The sequence below is a fragment of the Chrysemys picta genome, chromosome 4, assembly GCF_011386835.1.
Source record: "Chrysemys picta bellii isolate R12L10 chromosome 4, ASM1138683v2, whole genome shotgun sequence".
In the NCBI taxonomy this organism is placed as follows: Eukaryota; Metazoa; Chordata; order Testudines; family Emydidae; genus Chrysemys; species Chrysemys picta.
The window spans coordinates 8,738,862-8,753,567 of NC_088794.1; positions in this window are offsets into that span (position 1 = coordinate 8,738,862).

Consider the following 14,706-nt stretch of genomic DNA (forward strand, 5'->3'; position numbering starts at 1 on the left):
TAATCCCTAGAGCAGAGCTTGTAGAAAAACATCCAATCTTGATTTATAAATTGTCAGTGATGGAGAATCCACCACTACCTTTGGTAAATGGTTCCAGTGGTTAATTACTCTCCCCATGCAAAATTGAGGCCTTATTTCCAGTCTGAATTTGTCTAGCTTCCACTTTTAGCCATTGGATCTTGTTCTACCTTTCTCTGCTAGTTTGAAGAACACATGATCAAAGATTTGTTGCCCATACAGATACATATAGAGGTAACCAAGTGACCCCTTAACCGTCTCTTTGTCTCTTGGTGTGAGGTGAGGGACCCTATGTAAATAGCCCCGGCCACCCACACCAGAGGAAGCTGCATCTCAGTGGTGGGGGACGGATTCCCTTATAAAATAGCCCTCATTCCGCACACCAGATCCAGCTTCCAGGTCCGTGTCAGTGGCAGACAGTGATCCCAGTATAAACAGCCCCCCCCACCCACTGGAGAAGCAGCTCTTTCTCACCGCTGCGTGAGGGATCTCAGCTCTACAGCTTCTCAGCATGGCATGGGTTAACTGCATCAGGAGATTGTGGCGGTTATTATTAACTGCGGAAGGAGTGACTGGGGTCTGGGCAAGGAGATAAATAGGAGCAGGAAGGGATTTTCCTTTGTCATCCTTACCACTCTCGGTTCCTCGAGCAACGTCCCCTGTCCCACAGGGATGTTAGAAGCACACGCAGTCCAGTGGCTACAGTCCTGGGGCCTGTGTGTGATCCCACTGGGGTTAGCTGTCTCCTCCCGCTAGATGTGCTCTCTGGCCTGTCAATGCTTTGATGTTTTGGGAGTTGGTGTTGGAGAGTTGGGGGGGGGGGGTGTATCGGGGTCAGCAGGGACCTCCTGATTCCAACTCACATAAAGGGTTAGTAAGAGGGGTTCAGGCCCTTCCAGAACCGGCTATGTGGGGGGAGTGAACACGGAGGGTCAGGCTCTCATAAATGGGCAAGGGGCCCCAGATCCTGGCACACATACACAGGGGGAGGGAGCAGGACTCAGGTACCCCCAGAGAGGCCAGGCCCCCTATATCCCAACTCACATGTTGGGGCAGGAAAGGGGCTTAGACTCCGTTGCTGGGGCAGAGGGCTCCCAGATCCTGGCAGATCCTGCCATATCCTCCCAGATACCTCACAAAGGTAGGAAGAGGGGCTAGCCCCCCGCTAGGTCTTAGCATACACACAGAAGGGGGGGAATATGGGGCTGACTTGATAGGCACTCCGGCTGCTATTCTCCTCCAGCCCTCCTGCCACTCACCCCATATTCCCTCTTCCCTGTGTCCTTCCTCCTCACCTGAGTCCCCCAACCTTCTCACCACCCCATCCCCATTTATCCCCCTTCCCACAATACCCAGTCCCCTCAGTGCAACCCCAAAACTCTCCCCCTACTCCTCCACCCAATGCACATCAATTTTTTTACAAAAATACGTTGATTACTTTGCCTCCAAATAAAATAATAAAAATCCTAGACAGCGACAGATTTTTTTCTCCAACATTTTTCTAGATTTCTGCCAAGTGTGGGACTTAAATGGACAGGGAGGGGTGGGTCTTGTTTAAAGGCTTACCTACAAGTAGCCTTGTGCTATCCTGCTGCAATTAAATCTATATTCTATAATCACTGTCTGTGCATGCTCAGTGTACTCTATTTGGCATGTGAGCCAAGGCATGGTGACACAACCTAATAGAAGAACCAACTCTTTGGCTGATAAGACTGTAATTTGATTTCCCCCAGAGGGCTGGTGTGTAACATGCATTGGGGTAACTTTCAAATGACTGAGGGCCTGGTGCGATGACTTCAGCAATGTTTTGATCTCTATCCCTGTGCAAAAAATCATTGCCAAAACATGTCAACTTTAGTCTGTTTTGTGTGTGTGTGGAGGGCCAGTATCTTGTGAGCCGCTTGTTCAAATGGCCCTAAATTTGGGTCACTAACCAAACCCCATGCCACCATGAGGAACACAAAATGTCATAGAATCATAGAAGATTAGGGTTGGAAGAGACCTCAGGAGGTCATCTAGTCCAAGCCCCTGCTCAAAGCAGGACCAATTCCCAACTAAATCATCCCAGACAGGGCTCCATCTTCTAGTCCCTATTGCAACAAACTATCTCACCAAACTATCTCACCAAATCTGTTACCTGGGATTATCTGAACCTGAATCTGTAGTAATTTACAATTTTCTCTCAAGGCAATTTCAATCAAGCAGGGAAGGGTGTCACAGTGCCACTGGTTGATAAATGAGTGTTTGTTGCGGTGCGTGCAGGGTTTAAGGGTGGAGGGGCACCACCTACAAGTCCACTCCCCGACTTCTCAGACAACTGGGTCGGGGTCTGAGGCCTGAAACACAAGCGATGTCCCCTGGGGTCAGGGCAGCAGGGCTGGCTTTAGGCCGATTTGCCTGATTCTCAGGAATTGGGCCCCGTGCACTCACCCCGGTGGCGGTCGTCTTCGGGGCCCGCGCTCCCCTGGCCAGAGTGCCGGCCGGGGCATGGTAAGCCCTGTGGCCCTGTGACCCCGGCCGGAGCGCAGCAAGCCCCGCGGCCCCCACGACCCCGGCCGGCAATCGGAAGTGCCGCCCCAGGAATCGGGCCCCGCACTTGCTAAAGCCGGCCCTGCAGGGCAGCGTGGCCTATCGGCCAGAGTCCAATGGAATAGCCCTTGGGGTCAGGGCAGCATGGCCTAGAGGCCAGAATCCCATAGGTGGGGTTCACTCACACAGGAATGTGGTGGCCCCAGTAGGGGGGCCCAGGCCCACCCAACTCCACCAGGCCCCAACCTGGGGCCCTAACAGTGGCCAAGCAATTTGCCACTGGCTCAGCTGAGCATTCTCGAGTGGGAAGTACCACTCCTTCACCCTCCCTCGGTCACTTCCTAGCAGTATCTGCGTGGAGGTCCCCCATGAGGCTTTGGCTCCTCCATGGTCCACTGTGCTGGTCGCCTCCAGAGGCTCCTCCGATCACAGGGGTTCAAGCAGGTCTCGGGAGGCTCTGGTCCCCAACACATACAGGGTCTGTGGCTGGTCCTCCCCAGTAGCTTCCAAGACCGGTCCTTCCCCTGCGGCTGCAAGCCCAGAACGAGCTGGGCTTCCTCCCTTTATACTGCTAGAGCATTTGGAGCATGCCCAATCCCACCTGGGAGGTGGAACTTCTGCTGTCAATAATATGGGCTTAACCCTGTCTGAGCTAGTGCAGGGTAAGCAGACCCCGTCACAGTGGTACAAAAAAGAGTGCTTTCAACCAAAGCTCCTTCTTTATTGGGTTTTATTGCAATAGCAATAGTCTAGAGCACCCCAGATATAGTTACCCAAAGTCTGAGATGGTTTCGAGTGGCAATAGAATATTTCAGGTGATCAGCCTTCCTCCTAGCTGCTGGGGAGTAAGATGTTAGCTCCTTGCTTGTAGAAAAACATCTCTGAACTCATCTACATTACATGCTCTTACTTATCTTTTTATAGATTATTCAAACAAAGCACATAACTTCTAGTTACCCCAAGTGGGCTAACTATTCTCCTAGCATTAGCAAAAACAACTCATCATTTTATTTATCAGCAAAACAACTTTTAGTCATAGCAACAGCATGGAACTCATAATCAGAGCTATTCATGTAGCTGAATTTGCGTATCTTAAATCAACCCCTCCCCCCCCGTAGTGAGGACGTAGCCAAAGGCTTGTCTATGCAGGTACATTTAAAGGCATTATTAATCCAGTCTAATTATACTGGAATAGTTAAACCAGATTAAACCCTTGTGTGGATGAACCTCATTCAGAATAAGGGTACGTATCGACAGGTAGCGATCGATTTATCGGGGATCGATATATCGCGTCTCGTTAAGACACGATATATCGATCCCCGAATGCGCTCTCCGTCAACTCCGGAACTCCACCGGAGTGAGCGGCAGTAGCGGAGTCAACGGGGGAGCCGCGACCGTCAATCCCACGCCGTATGGACCCCAGGTAAATCGATCTAAGATACTTCAACTTCAGCTACGTTATTCACGTAGCTGAAGTTGCGTATCTTAGATCGATCCCCCACCCTAGTGTAGACTAGCCCTAACTGTGGCCTTAATTAGATTGATCTTAATTCACACAGGAGTTTAGTCCAATTCAGATAATCCAGTTTAAATTAATCTCTAGTTAATTTTGATTAATTAATTTTCTTGAGTGTAGACAAAGCCTTCAGAACTTTGGACAATCCCACCCACATGGATGAGAGCAGTGCCACTGTGTTGCTCAGGGCTGGGGGGGCAGGGGCTCTTGCTCTACTTCTATGGGGGGAGGGATAGCTCAGTGAGCATTGAGCATTGGCCTGCTAAACCCAGCATTGTGAGTTCAATCCTTGAGGGGGCCACTTAGGGATCTGGGGCAAAATCAGTACTTAGTCCTGCTAGTGAAGGCAGGGGGCTGGACTTGATGACCTTTCAAGGTCCCTTCCAGTTCTAGGAGATGGGATATCTCCATTAATTTTTTTTTATTTTCATATGGCCCTAGCTATGAACTCAATCCTGGGTATCTGCCAGCCAGAGAGAAGGGTTTCGGCAGCCCCTGAACAGAGGCAGGGAGGTAGCTGGGCGCTCCATGGGGAAGCCAAGAGATGCCACACTCAGAGCATGCTGCCAGAGCCCCAGACATTCACTCTAGGCAACAGGAGCATGGGATTGGAAACACTTCATTCACACAGGCGCTAGCTGCATATAGGAAGCAAGGGGGCTACATACATCACCTTTGTCCTTGTGAAAGTAAACTGCTGAATTAGTTGTTGTGTGTTTAGAGTTGTGGGAAGTAAAACCTGTGGGTGGATGAGACAGTGATGTCACATCTGAGGACTCTGAAGGCCCATGGGGTTGCTAGAAGCCACCATGGGACAAGGACTGGCAGAAGAGAGAGTTGAGGCGCTCTGGCCCTATGGGGTTGTTCTGGGGTCTCAATGAAGGTGCCAGGAATGGACTTTCAAGAGTTGTCCATCAGGGACTGTATGGTTCCAGCTACTTTGTCTCACTGTCTCTTTACCAGTTCGGAGTGTTGCCTGCCCAGACGGGCCTCGAGATGGCAAACAGGGTTCGTTGCCCGATGTGCTTGGCACCAATAAAGACATCGAGGGGAGAAAGCAAGCCAAGTTTATTTCAGAGCTCTGAAATGGCACTAGGAGACCAGTATGTCTCAAATCCAGTGCAACAAATACAAATAAAATTTTCCATTTTATATTCCAAGCTGTTTCTGTGTAAGCCTTTGTTCTGTTACTCCTTCTTACCCCTCCCACCCTTCCCTTCTCGAGCAGTTACAATTAGAAAAATTCCCATTCGTCTGCTTATCTTTTGGCCTTGCAAGGCCTGTTCACAGCAGTCTGAATAAAACAGCAGCTGTATGCTAGAGAAAAGCTGACCCTTACATTTCTACTTCAGCATGTAAGCAGTTAGCATAGAAGTAGGTGAGAGTTCACAAGATGGAGTTTTGTGGTTCAGGTAGGCCCAGAGCAAAGGAGTTTCATCGGCTCTTTTGGCCTTCCACTCTCCCGAGTTACCTGATAGCTATGCCTAGTGACACCAACAGGAACATACAGGACTCAGCAGCTTCTGAGAAGGAAGTTGGGCTGGGATTGGTAGTAAGACTTTCCTGTGCTTGGGAGGGTAAAGGGGCCACCTCTAGTTGAATAGTAACTGAGTTCATTCACCGGTTTACTGGTACGTAAGAGTTTGTCCAGAGGGGAGTTATGGTGACTGGCAGTGGCCTCCAGAAAGCACCTACTATATATATCAGCGAGCCCCCTGCTCATTGGGACAGGGCCCTCAGAATAGGGGAGCTGAGTGAGGGGTGATCTGAGGTAAAATTTACAAATGCAAAACTCAGAGTTGGCAGCAGCTGCCCAAGCCTGGGGCGTAGGAACCCTGGGGCCGTACAAGTTCTCATCACCCCTGCCTGATCCGTTATTCAGGAGGCTGTTGGGTTTGGATACAGCATAAAACTTTCCTCATTACATTTTTTTTTCTAAATTACCAGTTTTGCTGTTTGCATGTAACCACTGCATCTTAAAGCACAAGCCTCTCCAACCTGAGCTAAAAGGCCTCCCTGTTAACCAAGTCTGTAGCCGGTTCATCAGCCGCTGTATGGGCCAGTTACCACTAGAGGGGGCCAGTGTGCTGCACTGAGCAGGCTTCAAGGGGGGGAAGTCACACTTTTTTGAAAACCTAAACATCCCTGAGAGTCTGTCAGTGGAGATGGGGGCATCTCTCTCAAAGCTCCGCTCCAGCTCTGGGTCAGAGGCAGGAATCACTGGGGGAGATTCTCTGGCCTGGATTAGGCAGGAGGCTGGACTGGATGGGCACAACGAGCCCTGCTGGCCTTAAAATTCACAAATCTGTGAAGTGTGGGGTTTTCTTGCACCTTCTTCTGCAGTATCAAGTGCTGGGCATTGTCAGCGAGAAGAGACTGGGCTAGACGGACCACGGTGCTGAGCCAGTCCAGTAATCCCAATGGGCTAATTTATTTGCATCAAACAACTCATTCACCCCCAGTGTTGCCAGCTCTGGTGATTTTTACTACGAGCTTTGTGATACTTAACTATTTTTTCCCTTAAAGCCCCAGCACTTGGGGCCATGTATTTATGGGAGAATCTCAGCTTTTATGTTTGGGGGAAAGAATAGTATGTTTCCAGCCCTAGAGGTTAGGGGGGAAAAAGGTAAGTGCTAAAGATTAAAACAACAGAATTTAAAAAATGTATTTAAAATAATCTCATTTTTAAGCTGCTCTGATATTCATCATTTGTTAACTTTTTGGGATGGCAAAATTATAGGCCAATTTATTTGCAGTCATCAATTTGTTCCTCCCCGTTATTCTCTGTCCCAATCTCTGGAATTTGTTCCTTGTTGTTCCAGCGCCGCAGGCCGTGCGGGAACCCCACCCTGTGAGGTTAGTGCAAAGGGGTTGGTTAGCGCCACCTTGTCCAAGGCACGGAGTTGAAGAGCAGAATCTCTTCAGTCATCTTGGAATTCAGGGCCAGGCCAAAGCAGCCTCCCAGCTCAGGGATCAATGCTCATCATAAGGCACTTGCTGTTAAGTGCTCTGTGGGACAATCTACCCCCTGCCTTCCATCCCGGCTAGACAGACGCCTTCTATTTGCACTGATGGAGTCTACTTAGAAGCAGAGTTAAATTGGTGCAAATCTTGGTGGTTTATGGAAACAACTTGTTCCCCGGTTTACATGGGAGATTTGCACCAGGGCTGGAATTGGGGCTTAATCCCCAATATCGCTAAAGCCTGAGTCACAGAGGAAGGGCTCTAATCTACATGTGTGGGCCCTGATCACGTGATCTGATTCTTATACCTGTTTGGAGTTGATGCTTTGGAATGACTAGGGCCAAGCACAGGGAAGAACATCCATCTATATTGATCCACATGCAGCACTGAGAGTCAATGGGGTCTAATGACTCGCATGCTGGACTGGGACACAGGACACCCGGGTTCATTCCCAGCTCTAAAACTGGCTTGCTGGGTGACCTTAGGCAAGTCACTTCCCCGCTCTGTGCCTAGTTTCTTGTCCTCCCTTTGTCTGTTTTGAGTATAAGCTCTTCCAGGCAGGGGCTGTGTGCAACTATAACGCAAATTACAGGCTGCATTGTATGGTTGTGTAATGGCCTCCACAGCACCCCCTTGAGGCATGACACGGCCCAGAAGCCACAGTTTCTCTTTCCTCAGTAATTTCTCAAAGGCTTTCTCATAACCAGTAACTCCCATATTGGGCTGGCTTGTTATCATAAACGGCTACAAAATAATGCCATCGAAGTCCAAGTCTGAAGCTGATATATTTTAAGGTTTATATATCCATCCTTCCCGACTCTTCATCCAGCCACTCCCAGTCCTGCCACGAGTCTCCCCTACCATGCTGGAGTCTTTTCTCCACTGGTGTCCTGGAGCAGGGGTTCCCAGACTGTGTGCTGTGGCCCAAAGGTGAGCCACAACACAGTCCCAGGGTGCTATCTGGTCCCTAGGGTGACCAGATAGCAAGTGTGAAAAATTGGGGTGGGGGTGGGGGCTAATAGGTGCCTATATAAGAAAAAGCCCCAAATATTGGGACTGTCCCTATAAAATCGGGACATCTGGTCACTCTAGTCCCACGTGGTCTACCATAGGTGGAGTTTGGGGGCAAATGAGGGGGTGTTGCCCCCACCAAAAAAAAACTGTATACGTTGACGGAGTGGTGGCCTAGGGTTGCCAACTTTCCAATGTCCCAAAACTGGACAGTACAGCAGGAGCGCTGGTACCGCCCCCTACCCTCTGCTCTGCCTCTTCCCCCAAAGCCCCACTGTGCATTTACTCCTCATCCCCTCTCCCCCTGTCACTCACTGCTCTCCCCCCTCCCCCTTTCCCATTGAGTGGTTACATCTGTACTGTTCTCAAGGTGGTGGTGGTGGTGGATTTTTTTTAACATAATGGAAATATAATGAGCCAAACAATATGGTTCTATCATGAGAAAAAATTCTACTTGGGAAGAAAAATTAAAATAAAAAAATTGGTTAAATTAGGCATGTAAAAGTACTTTTTTTTTTCTTCAGTCCTTTTTTAAAAAGTGTTTGTTCTGTGATTATTACTGTTCCATGTGACAACACGACTAAGCCCATTATACAAGGCTACACTGTACAATGGACCATGGGGGACACTTTAGGAATAATCTGAACTATCCTGCCATGATTCAGCTCAGATTAGGTTGTCATTTCAAGAAATACAAAATAAGGGAACTATTTTGTCTGTGGAATGAGCTTTACCTATGTATAGAAAACTAGAACAGAGGATGGAATTTGCTGCTACCATCCAGGTGACGCAGCAGCACAGAATGCTGTCCTGGGGAGAGAGCCGGCCAGTGAGGGGGCAGCTCGAGCTGGGGAGGGGGCTGGGAATCCACTCAAAGGGGCAGTTGGGAAAAGCTGTTACAGAAGGAGAAGAATCGAGATGCGGAGCTAGTGGATGAACTGGAGCTTGGGTGGAAGGGAAGGTGATTTTTTAAAACAAGAACAAGAGAATAAAAGTGGGGGACTGGGAAGTGAGAAGAAGGAAAATAGAAAAGGTGTCAGGCCATGAGAAGCAGAAAAAAAATAGACCTGGGTACATGAGCTGGCACTATGAGAGAAGGGAAGTGAAGGGAAAGAAAATCTACAGACTTATTCAGAAAGAGAGGATCAAGGGAAAAACTGGAAGGAGCTGCCACTGAGGGAAAGGGGGATTGATCTGGGTTGGATGCAAAGAGATCCTGAAAAGGGTAAACAAGAAGCCCACCCACAAAGGACTTAAATTACACGAGCAGAGAGAATGGCGGTGTGAATGTCTGTTGATGGAATACAGTTCAAAGGTGCCTAATGGAGAAGTGCAGCCCACTAAGTGAAGAAACCCCGCTTGTGGATAAACTCAGTGCAAAGAGGTACGGCCACAGGAACATCGACTCTATGGAGCACTTCAGGCTGAAGAGAAGGAAAGAACAGGACAGCAAGAGTGGAGCTGGACTTACAGCCAAGGAGAGGAAAAGTTGATTCTTCTCTGAAGTGACGCAGTATATAGGAGAGTCAACTCTTGTTCTTGTTCATAACAATGCATTTGGTACTAACTGCAGAGTGTGTACAAGCTCACAAAGGTTAATGAGCAACAGAGAGTCCTGTGGCACCTTTAAGACTAACAGATGTATTGGAGCGTAAGCTTTCGTGGGTGAATGCCCACTTCGTCGGATGCACGTAATGGAAATTTCCAGGGGCAGGTATAAATATGCAGGCAAGAACCAGTCTGGAGATAACGAGGTTATTTCAATCAGGGAGGGTGAGGTCCTCTGCTAGCAGTTGAGGTGTGAACACCAAGGGAGGAGAAACTGCTTCTGTAGTTGGATAGCCATTCACAGTCTTTGTTTAATCCTGAGCTGATGGTGTCAAATTTGCACATAGTGTATGTTCTTCATTTTCCGAGTGCTCAGCTTTAGAGAGCTGGGTCTGATTTACAGAAGTGCTGAGTACTCACAGCTGCATCTAAGGTCAATGGGAGCTGGGCTTGAATATATAAAGTGCTATAAAAATGCTCAGTGCTCTGAAAAATCTGGCCCTAGGCATCTCCAATTGGGCACCCAACATTTCTGGCACTTTTAACAATTTTGGCTTTCATTTTGGTGTAAAATAGGGGAAAAAATGATTCCTTACACTCACGGACGATTTGTGAAGATATAAATGTATTAATGTCTATAAAGAAGTAAAAGGACAACATCATAAACAAACTAGGTAAATACAACCTAGATGGAGTTATTATAAGGTGGTTGCATAACTGGTTGGATAACCATTCCCAGAGAGTAGTTATCAATGGTTCACAGTCATGCTGGAAGGGCATAATGAGTGGGGTCCCGCAGGGATCAGTTCTGGGTCTGGTTCTTTTCAATGTCTTCATCAATGATTTAGATGATGGCACAGAAAGTACACTTATAAAGTTTGAGGATGATACCAAGCTGGAAAGAGTCACAAGTGTTTTGGAGAATAGGATTAAAATTCATGTCATGTTAAACTGTCTTGGAATAAGAGGGAAGGTCCTCTCATGGATCAGTAATTGGTTAATGGGAAACACTGGTCAGTTTTCAGAATGGAGAGAGAGAACCATGGTGTCCCCTGGGGATCTGTTCTAGGACCAGTACTATTCAACATATTCATAAAAGATCTAGAAAAAGGAGCAAACGATGAGGTGGCAAAATTTGCAGATGATAAAAAAACTACTCAAGATAGGTAAGTCCAAAGCAGGCTGCAAAGTGTTACAAAGGGATCTTACAAAACTAGGTTAGTGAGCAACAAAATAGTAGATGAAATTCAATGTTGATAAATGCAAAGTAATGCATGTTGGAAAACATAATTCCAACTATACATATAAAATGATGAGGTCTAAATTAGCTGTTACCACTCAAGAAAGAGATCTTGGAGTCCTTGTGCATAGTTCTGTGAAAACATCCACTCAATGTGCAGCGACAGTCAAAAAAGCAAACAGAATGTTGGGAATCATTAAGAAAGGGATAGATAATAAGACTTAAATTATCATATTGCCTCTATATAAATCCATGGTACACCCACATCTTGAATACTGTGTGCAGATGTGGTCACCCCATCTCAAAAGAGACATATTTGACTTGGAAAAGATTCAGAAAAGGGCAACAAAAATGATTAGGGGCTGTTGTATGAGGAGAGATTAATAAGACTGGGATTTTTCAGCTTGGAGAAGAGACGACTAAGGGGGGATATGATCGTGACTGGTGTGGAGAAAGTAAAGAAGGAAGTGTTAGTTACTCCTTCTCATAACACAAGAACTAGGGGTCACCAAATGAAATTAATAGGCAGCAAAAGGAAGTATTTCTTTACACAATTCACAGTGCACCCATGGAACTCTTTGCCAGAGGATGTTGTGAAGGCCAAGACAATAACAGGGTTAAAAAAAGAACTAGATAAATTCATGGAGGACAGGACCATTAATGGCTATTAGCCAGGATGGGCAGGGACGGTGTCCCTAGCCTCTGTTTGCCAGAAGCTGAGAATGGACGACAGGGGATGGATCACTTGATGATTCCCTGTTCTGTTCATTCCCTCTGGGGCACTTGGAATTGGCCACTGTCAGAAGACAGGATAATGAGCTAGATGGACCTTTGGTCTGACCCAGTATGGCTGTTCTTATGTTCAAAATGATCAGGAGAAATGGTTGGAAGTAAATACAATGAAATTCAATAAGGACAAAGGCAAGCTTAGGAAGGAACTATCAGTTGCACACACAAAAAATGGGAAATGACTGCCTAGGAACAAGTACTGTGGGAAAGGATCTGGGAATCATAGTGGATCACATGCTAAATATGAATCAACAGTGTAACACTTTTTTTGCAACAATCATTCTGGGATGTATTAGCAGGAGTGTTGTAAGCAAGACAAGAGAAGTAATTTTTCCACTCTACTCCATGCTGATTAGTACTCATCTGGAGTATTGTGTCCAGTTCTGAGCACCACATTTCAGGAAGGATGTGAACAAATTGAAGAGAGTCCAGAGAAGAGCAACAAAAATGATAAAGGTTTAGAAAACGTGACCTATGAGGGAAGATTAAAAAAGATAATAAAAAGCCCAGGAGGATCAATAACTGTGGGAGCAGAGCAGGGGATGGATGGTGTGCAGTAAATCAGGCCTGGGGCCACACACTGAACGATGAGGATATTAGTGACAGAGGTGGCTCCAGTCACCAGTGCTCCAAGCGCGTGTCTGGGGCGGCAAGCTGCGGTGGGTGGCCTGCCGGTCACCATGAGGGCGGCAGTCAGGCTGCCTTCAGCGGCATGCTTGCGGAAGGTCTGCCGGTCCTGCGGCAATTCGGCGGCGGGTATGCCAAAGGCGCAGGACCGGTGGACCTTCTGCAGGCATGCCACCGAAGGCTGCCTCACTGCCGTGCTTGGGGCGGCAAAATACATAGAGCCGCCCCTGATTATTGAGCAGCTACCCATAATTCAGTGAGCACTGTCTATCCTGTGCTCTAAATAAGGCAGGGGTCCTGTGGAAAAAATATTATGTGATTATGTAATTAAAGACTGTAATCATAATGCATACACACAAAGGAACTGAAATAAGAGTGCATCGACAACCTTAGTTCTGGTGTTTCCTAACTTTGGAGTGTTTGACTTTGCAATTTTAACATTCTTTTAACATAGGTTTTTTGGATATAATATAGAAAGACTTAGAACCTGACATACACAGCAGCCAAGATCAGTATCCCATTGTGCCAGGCCATGGGTGGCAGATTTGTAGAAATTTTGGTGGTGCCCAGAACCTGTCCCCCCCAAGTTCCTCCCCCACACCTGCCTAAGGCTCTGGGAGGGAGTTTGGGTGGAGGGAGGAGGTCTGGGCTGCAGGCCCTGGGCTGGGGATTAAGGTGCAGGAGGGGTGCAGGCTCTGGGATGGAGTTTGGGTGGGGGAGGGGGTCGGGGTGCAGGCTCTGGGATGGAGTTTGGGTGCTGGGTGCAGGCTCGGGCCTGGGGCAGGGGGTGGGGGTGTAGGCTCTGGGATGGAGTTTGGGTGTAGGCTCTGGGATGGAGCAAGGGGTGAGAGGTGCAGGAGGGGGTGAGAGGTGCAGGCTCTGGGAGGGGGTGCAGAGGGAGGGGGCTGTGGGGCTGAGGATGAGGGGTTTGGGGTGTGGGAGGGGGCTCAGGGCTAGGGCAGAGGGTTGGGTGAGGGCTGTGGGGCTGAGGATGAGGGGTTCATGATGCAGGAGGGGGCTCAGGGCTGGGGCAGAGGATTAGGATGCGGGGGGATGAGGGCTCTGGATGGGGTTATGGGGTTTGGGGCATTGGAGAGGCTCAGGGCTAGGGCGGAAGGGCAGGGTAAGGGCAGCCTACCCTGCCATTAGTGGATGGGGGCACTAGGACCCTGCGGCAGCAGTTGATGTCCTGGGGGAGGTGAGCGGGGGCAGCAAGTGTGAGCTAGGGGACACTCGGGGTGGAGGCACGTGGGGGCGGCAGACGGGGCTGGGGGAGAGACCTGGCCCCAAACATTGCTGGAGCAGGGCCCCCGGGCCCTGAATATTGCTGGAGCCTGGGCACCACGAGTGTATATAACTCGCGGCCCCTGTGCCAGGCACTGCACAAACACACGGTGATTGAAATTGGTGCCCTGTTGTGCTGGGCATTGCACAGAAACCCAGTGACCGAGATCAGCACCTCCTTGTGCCGGGTGTTGTACAGACATCCTGTGAAAGAATATCCCGTTCCTGAAGAGCAGACACATTAAACAGACCTGATAGATAAAGAATGGGAAGGGAAACAGAGGCACAGAGAGAGGAAATGAGGAACTCGGTTACAGAGCTAGAAACAGAAGCCAGGTGCCCTGGATCTCTGTCTAGCACCGTTACCCACCAAGCCCCTCTGCCCAATTGCCTCTTCTGCTCCTCTTCTTTTTAGAGAAGTCACTCAGTCTCTGTGCCTGAGATCTCCATTACGTGGTTTAGATGATTAGGCAGGTCAGATTAGATAATCCAGTGATCACTCCTGGTTTTAGAATCCACACATCTGTAAAATGGGAGCAATATGTTCTTTCTCCCACCCTTTGCCTCTCTAGTCTATTTAGTTTACAAACACTTCAACACAGGGACTGTCTCTCCCTGAATGTCTGTGCAGCGCCTGCTGGCACAATGATCTCAGTCACTGTGTGTCTGTGCAGCATCCCCCAATTAGCGCAGACCATGCGGATTTGAGGTTAAATGTCTCCGTGCCTGACTGGTACTGTGGCACTACAGTGATGGGCTAGTCTAGTCTAGTCTATTTCTATTCCACAGATTCATAGATTCTAGGACTGGAAGGGACCTCGAGAGGTCATTGAGTCCAGTCCCCTGCCCGCATGGCAGGACCAAATACTGTCTAGACCATCCCTGATAGACATTTATCTAACCTACTCTTAAATATCTCCAGGGCGGTTCTTATAGTATGTTCACCACTGTATTACAGTATCTGTGTGAGGGGATGGTCTGTCAGGCTTCCTCACAAGAGGCTGCAGCTGTTGCCGAGGGGGGGTGGGGGTGTTGGAAGGCTTGAAAACTGAGCTGGGAGTACTGGAAATTCAATAGTCCCTCATGATCCAATCCCAATTAGGGGCTGGCCGTCAAGGCAGGGGAGGGATTCGTCCGGACTGACAGCGAGCCCAGCCAGTCCTGGTTTTGCAGAGGTGGG